Genomic DNA, 14,948 nt, shown 5'->3' with positions numbered 1-14,948 from the left:
CGTGACTACTTCTACACAATAATGATAAAATAATTTTGACAGACGATAACAACTGCAAAGTAGTTAATGAAATTTAAGATAACGAATTTAAATATTTTTTTTTTTTTAGTTTAGACTGCAATGGCTACAGAAAACGGTCGCCAGCTCACGGTGTGAGCGACGAATATTGCTTAATTTTTAATCGACTTGGAAAAGTATTCATGTAATCAATAATGCAAGACAATCATGCGGGAACGGCCACAATAAGAATGATTCGAGCTCAGATTCAAATCACAGAAATATGATCCAAAGCATATTGTGCAAATGGCTCTAAGCACTATGGGACCTAACGTCTGAGGTCATCAATCCCCTAGAACTTAGAACTACTTCAACCTAACTAACCTAGAGACACCATACACATCCATGCCCGAGACAGGATTCGAACCTGCGACCGTAGCGGTGGCACGGTTCCAAACTGATGCGCCTATAACAGCTCGGCCACACTCAAAGAAAGCATATGCACATGACTGATAATTGTTTGACACTCATTTTGCGTAATCAGTAGCTTCGCACAGCCTACCATAATGCCTACTGTTAATATTTCTAATGTTGTAATTGTGTTTAAATAAATATTTTCTGTTAAGGATAATATGTCTTACTAGCGCATAACTGTCGTTAAATAACTAACTTTTGCATAACACTCTCACATAGTTTGGAAATGAGAGCAGAAATTATTGATCACACAGAGAAATTAAACATTCTGATGTACGATATTCTTTAAAAACTCACTGTAATTGCTTTCTCATAATCACTGAATGTTGATACTGGTATTTTTTAAAGTGACTATTTCATTGAGCAACGACATCCATTTTCTTTAAGTATCAATCGCAATTATTTTTTAAGTTTTGGTAACTTTCATTTTTAAACAAATTATTAAAATTAAATTAACTCAGTAATTTTAGTCTTTTTATCAACAACAGTGACACTCGGTTTTAATTAATAATAACAGGATAGGACCCTACTTGGTAACTGTTCAGGATTATGCACTTGTAACACTCCGTTAACGATAAGTTTTTGATTATTCACAAAATGAAAGTACTAAGCTGGCTAGCCTTGATACACTTACAAATATTAAAGTCGGTCTGGTCGTGCTTCAGTGAGTGGCTGCTGGGGCTGCGTAAGGAAACAGTCGCCCACAATGCGTAAACAACAGGCTTTTCTTAGTATCGCTCTGCAATAAATAATTTTGAGTCCAAGTGCTCTTCTTTCATATTAATTCCTCCTGATGCTTTTTGCACTGAGTCCAGCTAACAAAAAAAAATGGCTCTGAGCACTATGGGACTCAACTGCTGTGGTCATAAGTCCCCTAGAACTTAGAACTACTTAAACCTAATTAACCTAAGGACAGAACACAACACCCAGCCATCACGAGGCAGAGAAAATCCCTGACCCCGCCGGGAATCGAACCCGCCAGCTAACACCTTAATTATTGTGGCCATAACGTACAATTCTTCCAGTTTCGTACCTTACAATATGTCCTAATACATGGCGCTCGCATCTCGTACTATGCCGAGCGCTTCTGTCAGAGTCGAGTCACTCTTCCGCACAACAGCTCGCGCCAGACTCCACTGCTCTGTGCGAGTCCCCGCCCAGCGATCATGTTCCCTAACTGAAATATACTTTGACTGTTCACAATAGGAAATCGTCCAGACTAAGCCAGCCTGTCTACTACATGTTATTGTTGTAGTTACAGTCTTCAACCGGAAGACTGCTTTGATGCAGCTCTACATGCTACTCTATCCTGTATAAACCCCCTCATCTCCCAGTAACTATTGCAACCAACATCCTTCTGACTCTGCTTGCTGTATTCGTGTCTTGGTCTTCGTTTAGGATTTTATCCCCCACACTTCCTTCCAGTAATAAACTGGTGATCCCTTGACGTCTCAGAATACGTCCTACCAAACAATCCCTTCTTCAAATCAGTTTGTGCCACAAATTTCTTTTCTCCCCAGTTCTATTCAGTACCTCCTCATTAGTTACGTGATCTACGCATCTAACCTTCAGAATTCTTATGTAGCACCACATTTCAAAAGCTTCTATTGTCTTCTGGTTTAAACTGTTTATCGTCCGTGTTTCACTTTTGTACATGGCTACACTCCGTAAAATATATTCAGAAGAGATTTACTGAAACTTAAATCTATACTTGATGTTAACAAATTTATCTTCTTCAGAAACGCTTTTCTTGCCAATGTCAGTCTACATTTTATATCCTCTCTGCTTCGGCCACCATCACTTATTTTGCTTCCCAAATAGCAAAACACATGTACTACTTTAAGTGTCTCGTTTCCTAATATAATTCCCTCAGCCTCACCTGATTTTACTGCATTTCATTGTCCTCGTTTTGCTTTTGGTGATGTTCGTCTTACATCCTCCTTTCAAGACACTGACCATTCCGTTCAGTTGCTCTTCCAAGTCCTTTGATGCCTCTGAGGGAATTACAATGTCATCCGTGAACCTCAAAGTTTTTATTTCTTCTCCCTGGACTTAAATTTCTATTCCAATTTTTTCTTTTATTTCCTCTACTGCTTGCTCAATCTACACCCCGGTCTCACTCCCTTCTCAACGACTGCTTCCGTTTCATGATCCTCAGCTCTTACAACTTCAGTCTTGTTTCTGTACAAGTTGTAAGTAGCCTATCACTCCCAGTATTTTACCCCTACTACCTTCAGATTTTGAAAGAAAGTATTCAAGTCAAAATTCTGAAAAGCTGTCTTTAAGTATACATATGCTATGAACGTACATTTGCCTTTGCTAAATATATCTTCCATGAGAAGTCGTAGGGTCAGTATTGCTTCGGAATCAAAACTGGTCTTCCCCAAGGTCAGCTTCTACCAGTTTTTCCATTTTTCTATAAAGAATTCGTGTTAGTGTTTTGCAACCATGAATTATTACACTTTTCTTTATTCTCGAGTCAGAAATATACAAATTTACAGTAGCCATACATATCAATAATATGTACATTTATATATACAAATTGTATTTATATTACATGTGCCCAGTACTTTGCAACCTCCAAGGCGCTTGGAGTGGCTTGCAGGAGATCAATCTTCGTGCAGGATGTAGGGCACAAAAGGCACTGGAGCATGTGGCTTGTTCTTGTCCATAATCACAGGACGTATCTTCTGTTATGAAGCCCCATCACTTAAGGTTGTCTCTGTATCGTCCAACTCATGATCGTAATCTGTTTAAAGATTTCCACACCAGCCAGCTCTCGTTGTGTCCAGGTGGTAGTTCTTCAGCTTCTGGCGTCTGCAGGTGAGGCGTCGACGTCTTCCATAACTCCATCTTTGCCTTCTCTGGTGAAATGATGATCTTCTCGGATGTTCTCAGGAAGCTCTTTCGCGATCTCAGCCGTTGCTGTGGTGGATTATGTCCGTGCAGTAGATGGGGCACTGTCCTATTCTACTTTCATTCTCTCCTTGTTGGCAGCCACTGTTCTGCGTACCCATGGTGGCGCTATTCCAGCCAGGCAGTAGAGCTTATCAGTTGGGCTAGGTCTTAAGCAACCTGTGATCAACCTGCAGGTTTCGTTGTGAGTAATGTCTACTTGTCCGGCATGAGATGACCTGTACCAGACTGGAGAAGCATATTCAGCAGTAGAAAAGCACAGTGCCATTGCAGAACAGTGAATAGTTTGTGGATGTGATCCCCACTGTGTCCCCGCTAGTTTGCGAATTAGGTTGTTTCGAGTGGAGATTTTCATTTTGGTATTCTTGCAGTGAGTTTTGAATGTCAGAGTTCTATCGAGAGTGACTCCCAAGAATTTAGGTGCGTGATGATGCTGGAGTTGGATGCCTGACCATGCAATATGTAGCTCACGGTTAGCTTCCTTGTTCCTTAAATGAAAGGCACACACTTGTGTCTTCGAAGGGTTTGGTCTGAGTGGGTTCCGATTGTAGTAGCTTGACAGTGTTCTAAATGCTGTTGTCAGGTTTCTTTCCACTCTTTCAAGGCATGAGCTCTGCGTAGCAAGGGCTAGGTCATCTGCATATAAGAATCTCCTTGTGCCTGGGACCAATGGCTGGTCGTTGGTATAAATGTGGAAGAGAAGTGGAGCCAAGACGCTTCCCTGAGGTAGGCCATTTTTCTGCGCTCTCCAACGACTGCGTTGTCCTTGAAATTCAACAAAAAAACCTGCGGTTTTGGAGGAGGGTGCTGAGTAGTGTAACGAGGTTGGCGTTCTTGATCATATTGTATCATTTTGCATGGAGTAACCGATCATGGACAGCATCATACGCTGCTGCGAGATCCACGAAGACCACGCCCGTTACTTGACGGGTTTCAAAGCCATCCTCTATAATCTGAGTGAGATTCAAAAGTTGCCCTGTGTAGCTTCTCTTCTGTTTGGTTGAAATCCTGCTTGTTCGGGTATGAGAAGAGGGTCTATTACTGGTAGGATTCTATTCGGAATCATACGTTCGAACAGTTTATAAAGTTATGACTCGAAAGGCTAACTGGTCTGAAATTCTTGGGATGATTTGCTTCCCTTCCGGGTTTCAGAAGAGCTATCACCGCGCTCTTTCGTCAGATCTTTGGTATTTGGCACTGGTTCATGCAGTTGTTGAAAATCTGCAGGATCCACTTTCTTGTTTCTGGGCCGAAATTCTTGATTTGCTCCATACGGATGTCATCTAGACCGGATGCTTTACCAGTTTTGCTCTCCTTAATAGCCTTGTTTAATTCAGATATCTCGAATGGGAGAGTCAGATCCCTCGTTTGTTCTTGGTCCTCTTGCTGTACTTCAGTAACTTTGATTCTATGGCTTCCTCTCCCATTCATGAGCAGTTGGTGTGCTATCTGATCTGCTGTAATGTTGCAGTGTGCTGTGGATCTGGTTGGGTCATTATTGAGGCGTCTCAATGATCTCCACGCTTTATGACTGTTTCTGATGAGATCAAGTTGTTTCATAGTTTTAACCCAAGAATTCCTTTTGGATTCTTTCAGAGATGCAATAAGTTTACTCCCAGCCGATAGCGTTGTCTCGCCGAATGGATCTTCTTCGAATAGTACCTTATACTCTGTAAATTGAGCACTGAGTTCTGAAGTTAGACCAGGAATGTATGATGTTCGACAACCCCGGGGAATTGCAGTTCTGGAGCACCTCTTTACAGCCCTCACAAAAGTATCATACGAGTCAGGTGAAGGTTCAATATTGGGAACTGCAGCGTCCAGCGTTTCTATAAACTTCGGCCAGTTGGCTTTCCTGAAGTTAAACCTCCTTCTGAACAGAACTGTCTGTGGTCTAACTGCTGAGTAAATTTCGCACATGATCGATCTGTGCTGTGTATTTGGCATAGGGTTGCAGACTGTTTTTATGCACTGTTGTGAGATGTTCTCGCTGCAAAATATCAGATCGGGGTTGTGGCCGCGTTTCCATGTGCCACTGTTGATAGATGCAGGTTGCTTAGGGTCATGTATAAGGCTCAGATGATTGCCTTCCGCCCATTCTTGTAATGCTGTACCATTCTCATCATCATGCTCATAGCCCCATGTGGTGCTGTGACAGCTGAAGTCACCAGTCACTTAATTTGTCTGTGTTGACTATAAAAGTTATCAGGTAGATTGATTTTGAGAACAACGTCCGGTGGTTTGTATGCGGATGTAACTGTACAGCCTTTGATTTCCAAAGTTAAGATTTCAGTATCATTTGCTTCAGTAAAGGCTGATGATATTATCTGTATATCTGGTTGCACAAATATAGTACTTCCGTATTTTGGGTGGGGTCTTTCCGTAGCCAGTCGCACTTCATTTATTTTTGGTCTTCACATTTCACAGGTTCTGTGGGTCTCCTGTATGCAGAGTACATCGCACTTTGTTTGTCTGCACAGCTCTTGTAACAGTTCTTCTTTTGGTGTTGATATACCTTCTATATTCATCGATATGATGGTCAACTGTGGTCCTGAAAAGGACCAAGATGATGATTCTGGTGTGAAAGGATCAGCCGCCAGAGAAACCTGACGCCCAGGGTACGCCCGATTTCAACTCTTATCTTGGTCGGAAATCATTGCAAATCTTCGTGGAGGCTCCTTTCATGTACCCCAATTATTAAACTGATAGGCAAGATAATTGTCACACCTATCAGCAACTGCTTTCTTTGGAATCTGAATTATTATAGTCCATTAGAAATCCAAGGGTATTTCGCCTGTTTCATACATCTTGCTCCCGGTGTGGAGGAGTTTTGTCACGGCTGGCTCTCCCAAGGCTATCAGTAGTTCTAAAGGAATGTCGTCTACTCCCGGAGCCTTGTTACAACTTTAGTGCTTCAGCGCTCCTTCAAATTCTCCTCGCAGTATCATATTTCCCCATCTCATCTTCATTAAGTCCTCTTCCATCTCTGTAATGCTGCCCTCAAGTAGATATCCCATGTACAGACCCTCCATGTACTCCTTCCACCTTTCAGCTTTCCTTTCTTTTCTTAGTACTGGTTTTCCACTTAGCTCTTGATTTAGTTCTCTTTCCTCCAAAGGCCTCATTAATTTTCCTGTATGCTGTATCTACCAGTCCCCTAGTGACATATGCTTCTAAATCCTTACGTTTGTTCAAAAATTCAAATGGCTCTGAGCACTATGGGACTTAACATCTATGGGCATCAGTCCCCTAGAACTTAGAACTACTTAAACCTAACTAACCTAAGGACAGCACACAACACCCAGCCATCACCAGGCAGAGAAAATCCCTGACCCCGCCGGGAATCGAACCCGGGAACCCGGGCGTGGGAAGCGAGAACGCTACCGCACGACCACGAGATGCGGGCCTTTACATTTGTCCTCCAGCCGTTCCTGCTTAGCCATTTTTCACTTTCTGTCAATCTCATTTCCTAGAAGTTTGTATTCCCTTTCGTCTGCTTCATTTGCCGCATTTTCATACTTTCTCCTTTCATCAGTTAAATTCAATGTCTCTTATGTTGCGCCGGCCGCGGTGGTCTCGCGGTTCTAGGCGCGCAGTCCGGAACCGTGCGACTGCTACGGTCGCAGGTTCGAATCCTGCCTCGGGCATGGATGTGTGTGATGTCCTTAGGTTAGTTAGGTTTAAGTAGTTCTAAGTTCTAGGGGAATAATGACCACAGCAGTTGAGTCCCACAGTGCTCAGAGCCATTTGAACCATCTTATGTTGCCCAAGGATTTCTACCAGGTCTCGTTTTTTTAAATATGTAATCCTCTGCAGCCTTCACTATTGCACCTTTCAAAGTTATCCACTTCTCTTCTACTGTGCTCCTTCCCCTTGTTCTTGTCAGTGGTTCACTGAATCTGGTTCTTTCAGTTTATCCATGTCCTACCTCCATAATTTCCTACCTTTTTGCAATTTCTGCTGTTTTAATGTGCAGTTCATAATTGTGTTCAGAGTCCACATCTGTCACTGGAAATGCCTTCCAATTTAAAAACTGCTTCCGAAATCTCTGCCTTACAATTACGTATTCAGTTTGAAACCTACCGTTGTCTTCAGTCTGTTCCATACGTACAACCTTCTTTCATGATTCTTAAACCAAGTGTTGCGATGATTAAATTATGCTCTGTGCAAAACAATACCAGGCGACTTCTCTTTCATTCCTTTCCCGACTCATATTCACCTACTACTTTTCTTTCTCTTTCTACTCCTACTATCGAATTCCAGTCCCTAATGACTATTAAATTTTGGTCTCCCTTAACTATCTGAATATTTTTTTTTTAGTTCATCATACATACCTTGAATCTCTTCATGAACTGCGGAGCTAGTTGGCATATATCTTGTACTAGTGTGGTGAGTGTGGGCCTTGAGTCTGTCTTGGATATTATATACTGTTCGTAGAAGCTTATCCGCATTCCTGTTTTCTTATTCGTTATTAAACCTACACCTGCATTACCGCTATTTGATTTTGTATTTATAACCCTGTATTCACATGACTAGAAATCTGTCCCTCCTACCAACGAACTTCACTAATTCCCACTAAATCTTACTTTAATCTATTCATTTCCCTTTTAAATTTTCTAACCTACTTGCCCGATTAAGAAATATGAAATTCCACGCTCCGATCCGCAGAACGCCAGTTTCGTTTCTCTTGATAACGGCATCCTCTTGAGTAGTCGCCTCCCGGAGATCCGAGTGGGGGACTGTTTTATCTGCCGGCCGAAGTGGCCGCGCGGTTCTGGCGCTGCAGTCTGGAACCGCGAGACCGCTACGGTCGCAGGTTCGAATCCTGCCTCGGGCATGGATGTGTGTGATGTCCTTAGGTTAGTTAGGTTTAACTAGTTCTAAGTTCTAGGGGACTAATGACCTCAGCAGTTGAGTCCCATAGTGCTCAGAGCCATTTGAACCAACTATTTGAACTGTTTTATCTCAATAATATACCCACGAGTATGCAATCATCATTTAACTAATAGAGCTGCTTGCCCTCGGGAGAAATTATGGCTGTAGTTAGCCCTTGCTCTCAGCCGTTAGCAGTACCAGCACAGAGAGGCTGTTTTGGTTGATGTTACAAGGTCAGGTCAGTCAATCACCCTTACTGTTGCCCCTGCAATTACTGAAAAGGCCGCTGCCTATCTTCAGGAACCACATGTTTGTCTGGCCTTTCAACAGATACCTTCCCGCTGTGCTCACAACTAGGTACGGATGCAGTATCACTGAGGCACGAAAGCTTCCTCAACAACGGCAAGGTCCATGGTTCATAGGGGAGGGACATGTTATTACATAGCTCTTTTCTAGGTATTGCATTTAAATTACATACTGATGTTCATTCATAAGAAAATATTTACAAAATAGTGACAAAATACGAGGGATGGAACTTAAATAGTGGCAACTATTTATTCACAACCGATACAAAAGAGTTACATGTTTGCACATGTTACTGTCCTTCAAAGTAGTCGCCAGCGTTGTGTGGAACCCGTTGCCAGCGATGTGGAAGGCGTAGTATACCGTTAGCAGAGCCTGATCAGTTGATGGTGCGAATGGAGCGGTCTACTGCCTGTCGAATCTCTGGAACAGTTCTGAAGCGAATGCCACGAAGTGGTTGCTTCATCTTCGGAATTAAATCACAGTCACAAGGACTTAAGTCCAGGGAGTATGGTGGATGGTACAGTACTTCCCTGTCCCATCGACCGAACAGAGCAGCCATAGATTGCGCTGTATGCGCCCGCACATTGTCGCGCAAAATGGCGGGTGGGTTGCCCAGAATGTGTTGCCGCTTCTTTCGCAAAGCTGCTCACAGGTGATGCCCCAAAAACGAAAAGTAATAATGTGCACTGACGGTCTGCCGTGGTCTCCGTTGTTCCTGTTTTGTAAACATAGTGACATCGTTACGTTAGGCCGCTCGCTCATAAGTGACTGTGTTTCCTTCGAATGTGCGCACACCGAGTGACGTATGACGGGCGAGTCCATTTGCTCGGAGGTAAGGTAGGTCAACAACGTGTGCTATCAGCGACAATATTAGATTCCATTGCATAGTATCTCCACAACAGTGTTGCCAACCTACTATGTTCCATAAAACAGTACTCCATTACTCAAAATTACAACATCAATACTGCGAAAAGTTTTTAGACTATGTGTTGTGTCACTATACGAGTACGCGATGCCGCTCCTCGTTGATCGAATCCCTGCAGAATATACCCTTTCCACCATTTCAAGCTCTGCAGTCCTATTAAAAGTGGTTGCAATTGCACCAGCTGTTTAGCAAAGGTCCCTTCTTTACTGTTGCACGGTGTAGCGATCATCTACTGCTGTAGTTGTCAGTGGCACGGCAGCTGATTGAGGGTGGTTTGTAAGCCCGATGACCAGTACATTGTGTTCCGTGACGTCCAGATTTCTGTGAACGAATCTGAGGCCTCTGTCACTTTTATTCACTTCCACCGAGTAGTCATCATGTTACGTTAATTCGTCTATTTCGTCCTTAAATTTTGCAGAGATGTGTGTTTTGGCTAAAAATACACAGTTCTTTAACGTGTACTGATACATACGGGGCCGGCCTGAGTGCCCGATCGGTTCTAGGCGCTACAGTCTGGAACCGCGCGACTGCTACGGTCGCAGGTTCGAATCCTGCCTCGGGCATGGATGTGTGTGATGTCCTTAGGTTAGTTAGGTTTAAGTAGTTCTAAGTTCTAGGGGACTTATGACCACAGCAGTTGAGTCCCATAGTGCTCAGAGCCATTTTTTTGTTTAAGTAGTTCTAAGTTCTAGGGGACTGATGACCTCAGACGTTAAGTCCCGTAGTGCTCAGAGCCATTTGAACCATTTTTGATACATACGGTCAGCCTTCCAAATACGGGGTGTTCTAAAAGTCTATCCGCAATGCCGTATGATTGTTCGCCTGCCTGGGTTTTTCAGCGAAACAATAAATGCACAACGATACTGCAGTGATATTCTTTACCCATTTATAGGAGAACTTGTGTTAAGTGAAATACTGAACGGTTATTTTCAACAAGATGGTGCAACCGCGCGTACAGCTCGCGTTTCAGTGTCTGCTTGCTGATGTTTTTGGTGATCGCTTAATTTCACAGGGACTTTGGCCTCCACCATCGCCTGACCTAACACCACCTGACTTTTTCTTCTGGAGTGCAGCGAAAGCAACTGTCTATTAAAACCGTCCAAAATCTATCGATGAATTGGAAACTGCAATATCCACTTTCATTGCTTCTGTTACAGACTGATGACCTCAGATGTTAAGTCCCATAGTGCTTAGAGCCATTTTTGCTTCTGTTACAGAATAAATGTTACAGCTTGGGTTTGGAAACATGATTAGGCGAATTGAATTGTGTATTCAACAACAGGGGGAACGCTTTCAACATTTAATGTGAAAATTTGTAATTAAAAATGAATATTCAATAAGTTAGTAACTCGTATTTTACTGAGTTTCATTTCGGTATATTCACTGCGGCATACGGCACGCGCGGCTAACAATCATACGGAATTTCGGAGAGACTTTTTGAACACCCCTTACAAATTTGCCCGACGTTGCTTAACTTCGGTGTTCGGGCGGGAACTACCAATTCCATCACGGCAATGACACTGATGTCAGTTTTTTGATGACGAATGACAGGTCAGACTACGTTACTTTCTCCGGGGATACAGTAGCAAGTGAAAATACAGAATTTAATATTTAACACCTTGCATCGGTGTTGAGGGTAAATAAATACTGATAAAATTGAACACTGGCACAGTGCTATGTCTGCAAGAAGAGAAGTGTTCAGTGGAACGTGAGTATTTGCAGTCACACGTTCATATACATTGAGCTCACGAAAGTCATTCGACCCTTCCAGATATCATGTCGTATCTGCTTCTGCCCCGCTTCGTCCAGCACCTTGACGTGGCATGAACTCAGCAACTCGTTGGAAGTCCCTTGTATAAATACTGACCCATGCTGCCGCTATAGCCGTCCATAATTGCGAAAGTGCTGCCGATGTAATATTTTGTGCACGAACTGACGTGTCGATTACGTCCCATAAATGCTCTATGAGTCTCCAAATCATTCTCTCGAATCTTGCAGAATGTTCTCAAACCAATGGCAAAATTTATGGCCATGTGACATGGCTGCTGTGTCATCCGTAAAAATTCCGTATTTGTTTTGGAACATGAAGTTCCAGAAGTGGCTGAAAACGGTCTCCAAGTAGTCAAACATAACCATTTCCAGTCAATGATCGGTTCAGTTGGACCAGAGGACCTAGTACATTCCATGTAAATACAGCCCACACAACTATGGAGCCGCAACCAGATTTCACAGTGCCTTGTTGACAACTTGAATCTTTGGCTTCGTGGGATCTGCTCCACACTCGAACGTTACCATCGGCTCTTACCAGCTGAAATCTTGAATCGTCTTACCAGGCCAAGGTCCCGTCGTCTACCGTCCAGCCGATAGCTGGACCCTAGGAGAGGCGCTCGAGGCAATGTCGTTCTTTGTAGCAAAGGCACTCGCCTCGGTCGTCTTGTGCTATAGTCCATTGACACCATATTTCGCCGCACTGTCCTAACGGATAAGCTCGTCGTACGTCTCACATTGATTTATGATATTATTTCACGCAGTTTGTTTGTTAGTTAGCACTGACAACTCTACACAAAGGCCGCTGCTCTCGGTCGTTAAATGAAGGCTTTCAGCCACTCCGTTGTCCGTGTTGAGAGGTAATACTTGAAAACTGGTATTATCGCCACAATCTTGTTGACGCTGGGGATCTTGGAGTACTGCTTCCCCTAACAATTTCCGAAATTGAATCTCCAGTCTGTCTACGTCCAACTACCATTCCGCGTTCTATGTCTATGAATTCCTTTCGTGCTGCCATAATCCCGTCGGAAATCTTTTCACATGAATCACGTGAGTACAAATGATGGCTCCGCCAATGCACTGCCCTTTCATACATTGTGAAGGCGATACTACTGCCATTTGTATATGTGCATATCGCTATCGTATAGCTTTTGCCACCTCAGTGTAGGTTCCATATTGTAATTACATCTTCTGTCGATCGTTTCTCGTGTCAATAAGTGTTTGTTACACGTTCCGCTAGCTTCAGCCTCGTTATGGCTATTTCCTTTGTCGCATAACTTGAGGACAGCTAGTGCTGAGAAAACTGGGCAGTCGTTTATTTTCTAGTCTAATGATGCAGCAGCCCTGCAGCGCGACGTCATGCAAACAATGTGGAGGCAGCCCTTTGACGTCTGGATTTAAAGCGACGTTGGAAGCAGCATAATTCTCTCTTGTTTTGCGACCGGCGGGAAAATTCTTGGCGCCACTGCGAAAATTGAACCGGCGCCGCTCTTGTTAGGAAATGACGGAGTCGAGGAACGCCAATGGCGCGGACCACCGTAGCGTCCCAAAACATTTTCATTTCATTTGTTCTGCATCTGCAGGATGCCTGTATGCATACAGCACTACCGTCTCTCTCTCTCTCTCATTCATTCTGTCTCTCCCATCCCTCTGTCTCGTGTGTGTGTGTGTGTGTGTGTGTGTGTGTCGAGAGAGAGAGAGAGAGAGAAAGCACCACGAGTTCGTATTCCACATGGCAAGAAAGCAGTGGCTCATATGTCAGCCAGAGAATTGTAGGCGTTAAGATGAGCAGACGACGCGATGTCACACACACACACACACACACACTGGTACGCAGCAGGCGCCGCTGCCTCGTGTGTGGTCCGCTGACGTCAGCATGGCGCCAGTCTGCACGGCATTGAATTAAACGCCCGAGCACCGCTGCCTCTACGCTGCGCTCAGCTCGCTTGGCATTTAGTTCGTTTCAGGGCGCGCGAGTCAAACTACCGTAATTTCGCACTGATTACTCCGTGTGGTGTGCGCCGATCCGCGCTGGCAGTGAACCGACAGCACCCGGGAAGTTTTGTGCGACATGTTCCGGTAGGTGCCTGCAGCGCCACACGTGTACTGCATATGCCTTTTGAAATTTGCCGCGCATTGCCTGGGAGGCACACAATGGAAAATTCTCTTATTCTTCACCGATTATCACGCCTCTCTTCGGGTCCAGCGCTGATGCTCAAACGTCAGTCTACGATATGGTAACTGATTTTGTTATCAACCAGCAGTTGGATGCAGTCGCCACAGACAACCTGAGGAGTGACCGTTACGTGTGTCACCAATCGCGTAACAAGTGTGTGTTTGTGTTTCACATATTGTGTTGTGTTTCTGAGACGTACAAATCCATTTCTCAAATGCTCTCGTGATGTTCTCGGTAACTTTTGCAGTGGCATGATCGAATGAAAAATTCTCGATCCATGCGTCGCGTCGCTTCGAATCGCACACTCTAGCTTTCCACGGCTGTCTCACCCTCGGCATTAGGAGTGAAAACAACTGTCAGTGATTGTTGCCCATGATGACAACGGCGAATCACTTGTTTATTATTCGAGGTGACGGGGCTCATAAACCGAGGATGGTGACACCTGCGCAGAACATAAAATTGAGACAGTTTCTAAAATTTCTTCACGATGTTCTTACAATAAGCATGAATGTTCCCAACGGCACAGTACACACTGTTTTGAATCTTCTTCGTAGGTTAAAACCGTGTGCCTGGTAGGGAGTGGAACCAGAAAACTTGCCTTTCGCGGATAATTCTGTTACCCACTGAGCTATCTATGCAGGACTCACTACCACCCTCACAGATGCATTTCCGTCATTACCTCTTTCCTACCCTATAAACTTCACAGGAGCTCTTCTGTATAAGTTGCTAGGTCGGAGAGAGATACTGATGGAAGTGAAATAGTTGGAGCGGGTCATGAGATGTACCTGAGCAGCAGCTCCAGGCACTATTGTAAGGGAAAGCTGCGGTTCCAGGTTCGAATCCTGGTCCGGTAGACAGTTTATATCTGAACTAAACCAAAAAGCCATTCATAAGACGTGTATGCATAACCTCCTCCTCCTCTGTCACACAAGCTATGCATGCTACATAAGCTGTGTATGAAGGTAAATTAGAAACTAAATTCCGATCTTGCTTCACTTTCCTAGGTTTCACATGAGTTGTCCTCAGAACCTCTTTGCAGTTACCACAATACCCGAATTTTTCTTTTATGCGGTCCTCTTCTCCAAAATACTGACTCATCTTCCCATAAGTGGTTTTAGTTCCTAGGTGACCTACTAAGTGCTGAGCCTACACGTCGCTCTCTCGAAATATTTGTTATTACTCGAGATAGGCATGTGACAATGATACTTGAGGATTAGTTGCTAATATGGCCTCCTAAGCTTTTTAACGCGATTGGTCTTCGGCTGATACACACTCTAACAATACCACCACTTGCAAAGTAGGTTAGAAATCAGAATAATAATGTTGCTCACGCAGCATATGTTCGCTTTATCGGGCAACAACAAAGTTATTGACTGAGGACGGTATCGTCAGAATGGAAATAATGAAGTCAGTGTAAAAAAGTCATTAATTTTGGCCCTTATCTTGAATGGATTCCCACGTAGATTTCGTCGAAGTTGTTATGGCTCATCTTGTTGATTCTACGGACGCCCG

The 14,948-nt window shown here is 43.8% G+C and overlaps 1 protein-coding gene across 2 annotated transcripts in view; it reads left to right on the top strand.

The window, feature by feature from the left end:
* The window catches only part of LOC126263075 (hemicentin-2), a 2,049,386-nt gene that overhangs the window by 642,717 nt on the left and 1,391,721 nt on the right, over window positions 1-14,948 (top strand). Inside the window, exon 1 of one of the 2 annotated variants that reach the window (XM_049960065.1) lies at window positions 13,227-13,339. The exons of the other annotated variant lie outside the window; for it this stretch is intronic. The gene's annotated coding sequence lies outside the window, so the exon portion shown is untranslated. Of the gene's footprint in view, window positions 1-13,226; window positions 13,340-14,948 lie in introns of those variants that run through there. 2 annotated transcript variants of the gene reach the window in all.

Source organism: Schistocerca nitens, chromosome 6 (genome assembly GCF_023898315.1).
Source record: "Schistocerca nitens isolate TAMUIC-IGC-003100 chromosome 6, iqSchNite1.1, whole genome shotgun sequence".
In the NCBI taxonomy this organism is placed as follows: domain Eukaryota; kingdom Metazoa; phylum Arthropoda; class Insecta; order Orthoptera; family Acrididae; genus Schistocerca; species Schistocerca nitens.
The sequence above is the reverse complement of the archived record's forward strand: the minus strand, read 5'-3'. Positions and strand labels throughout refer to the sequence as shown.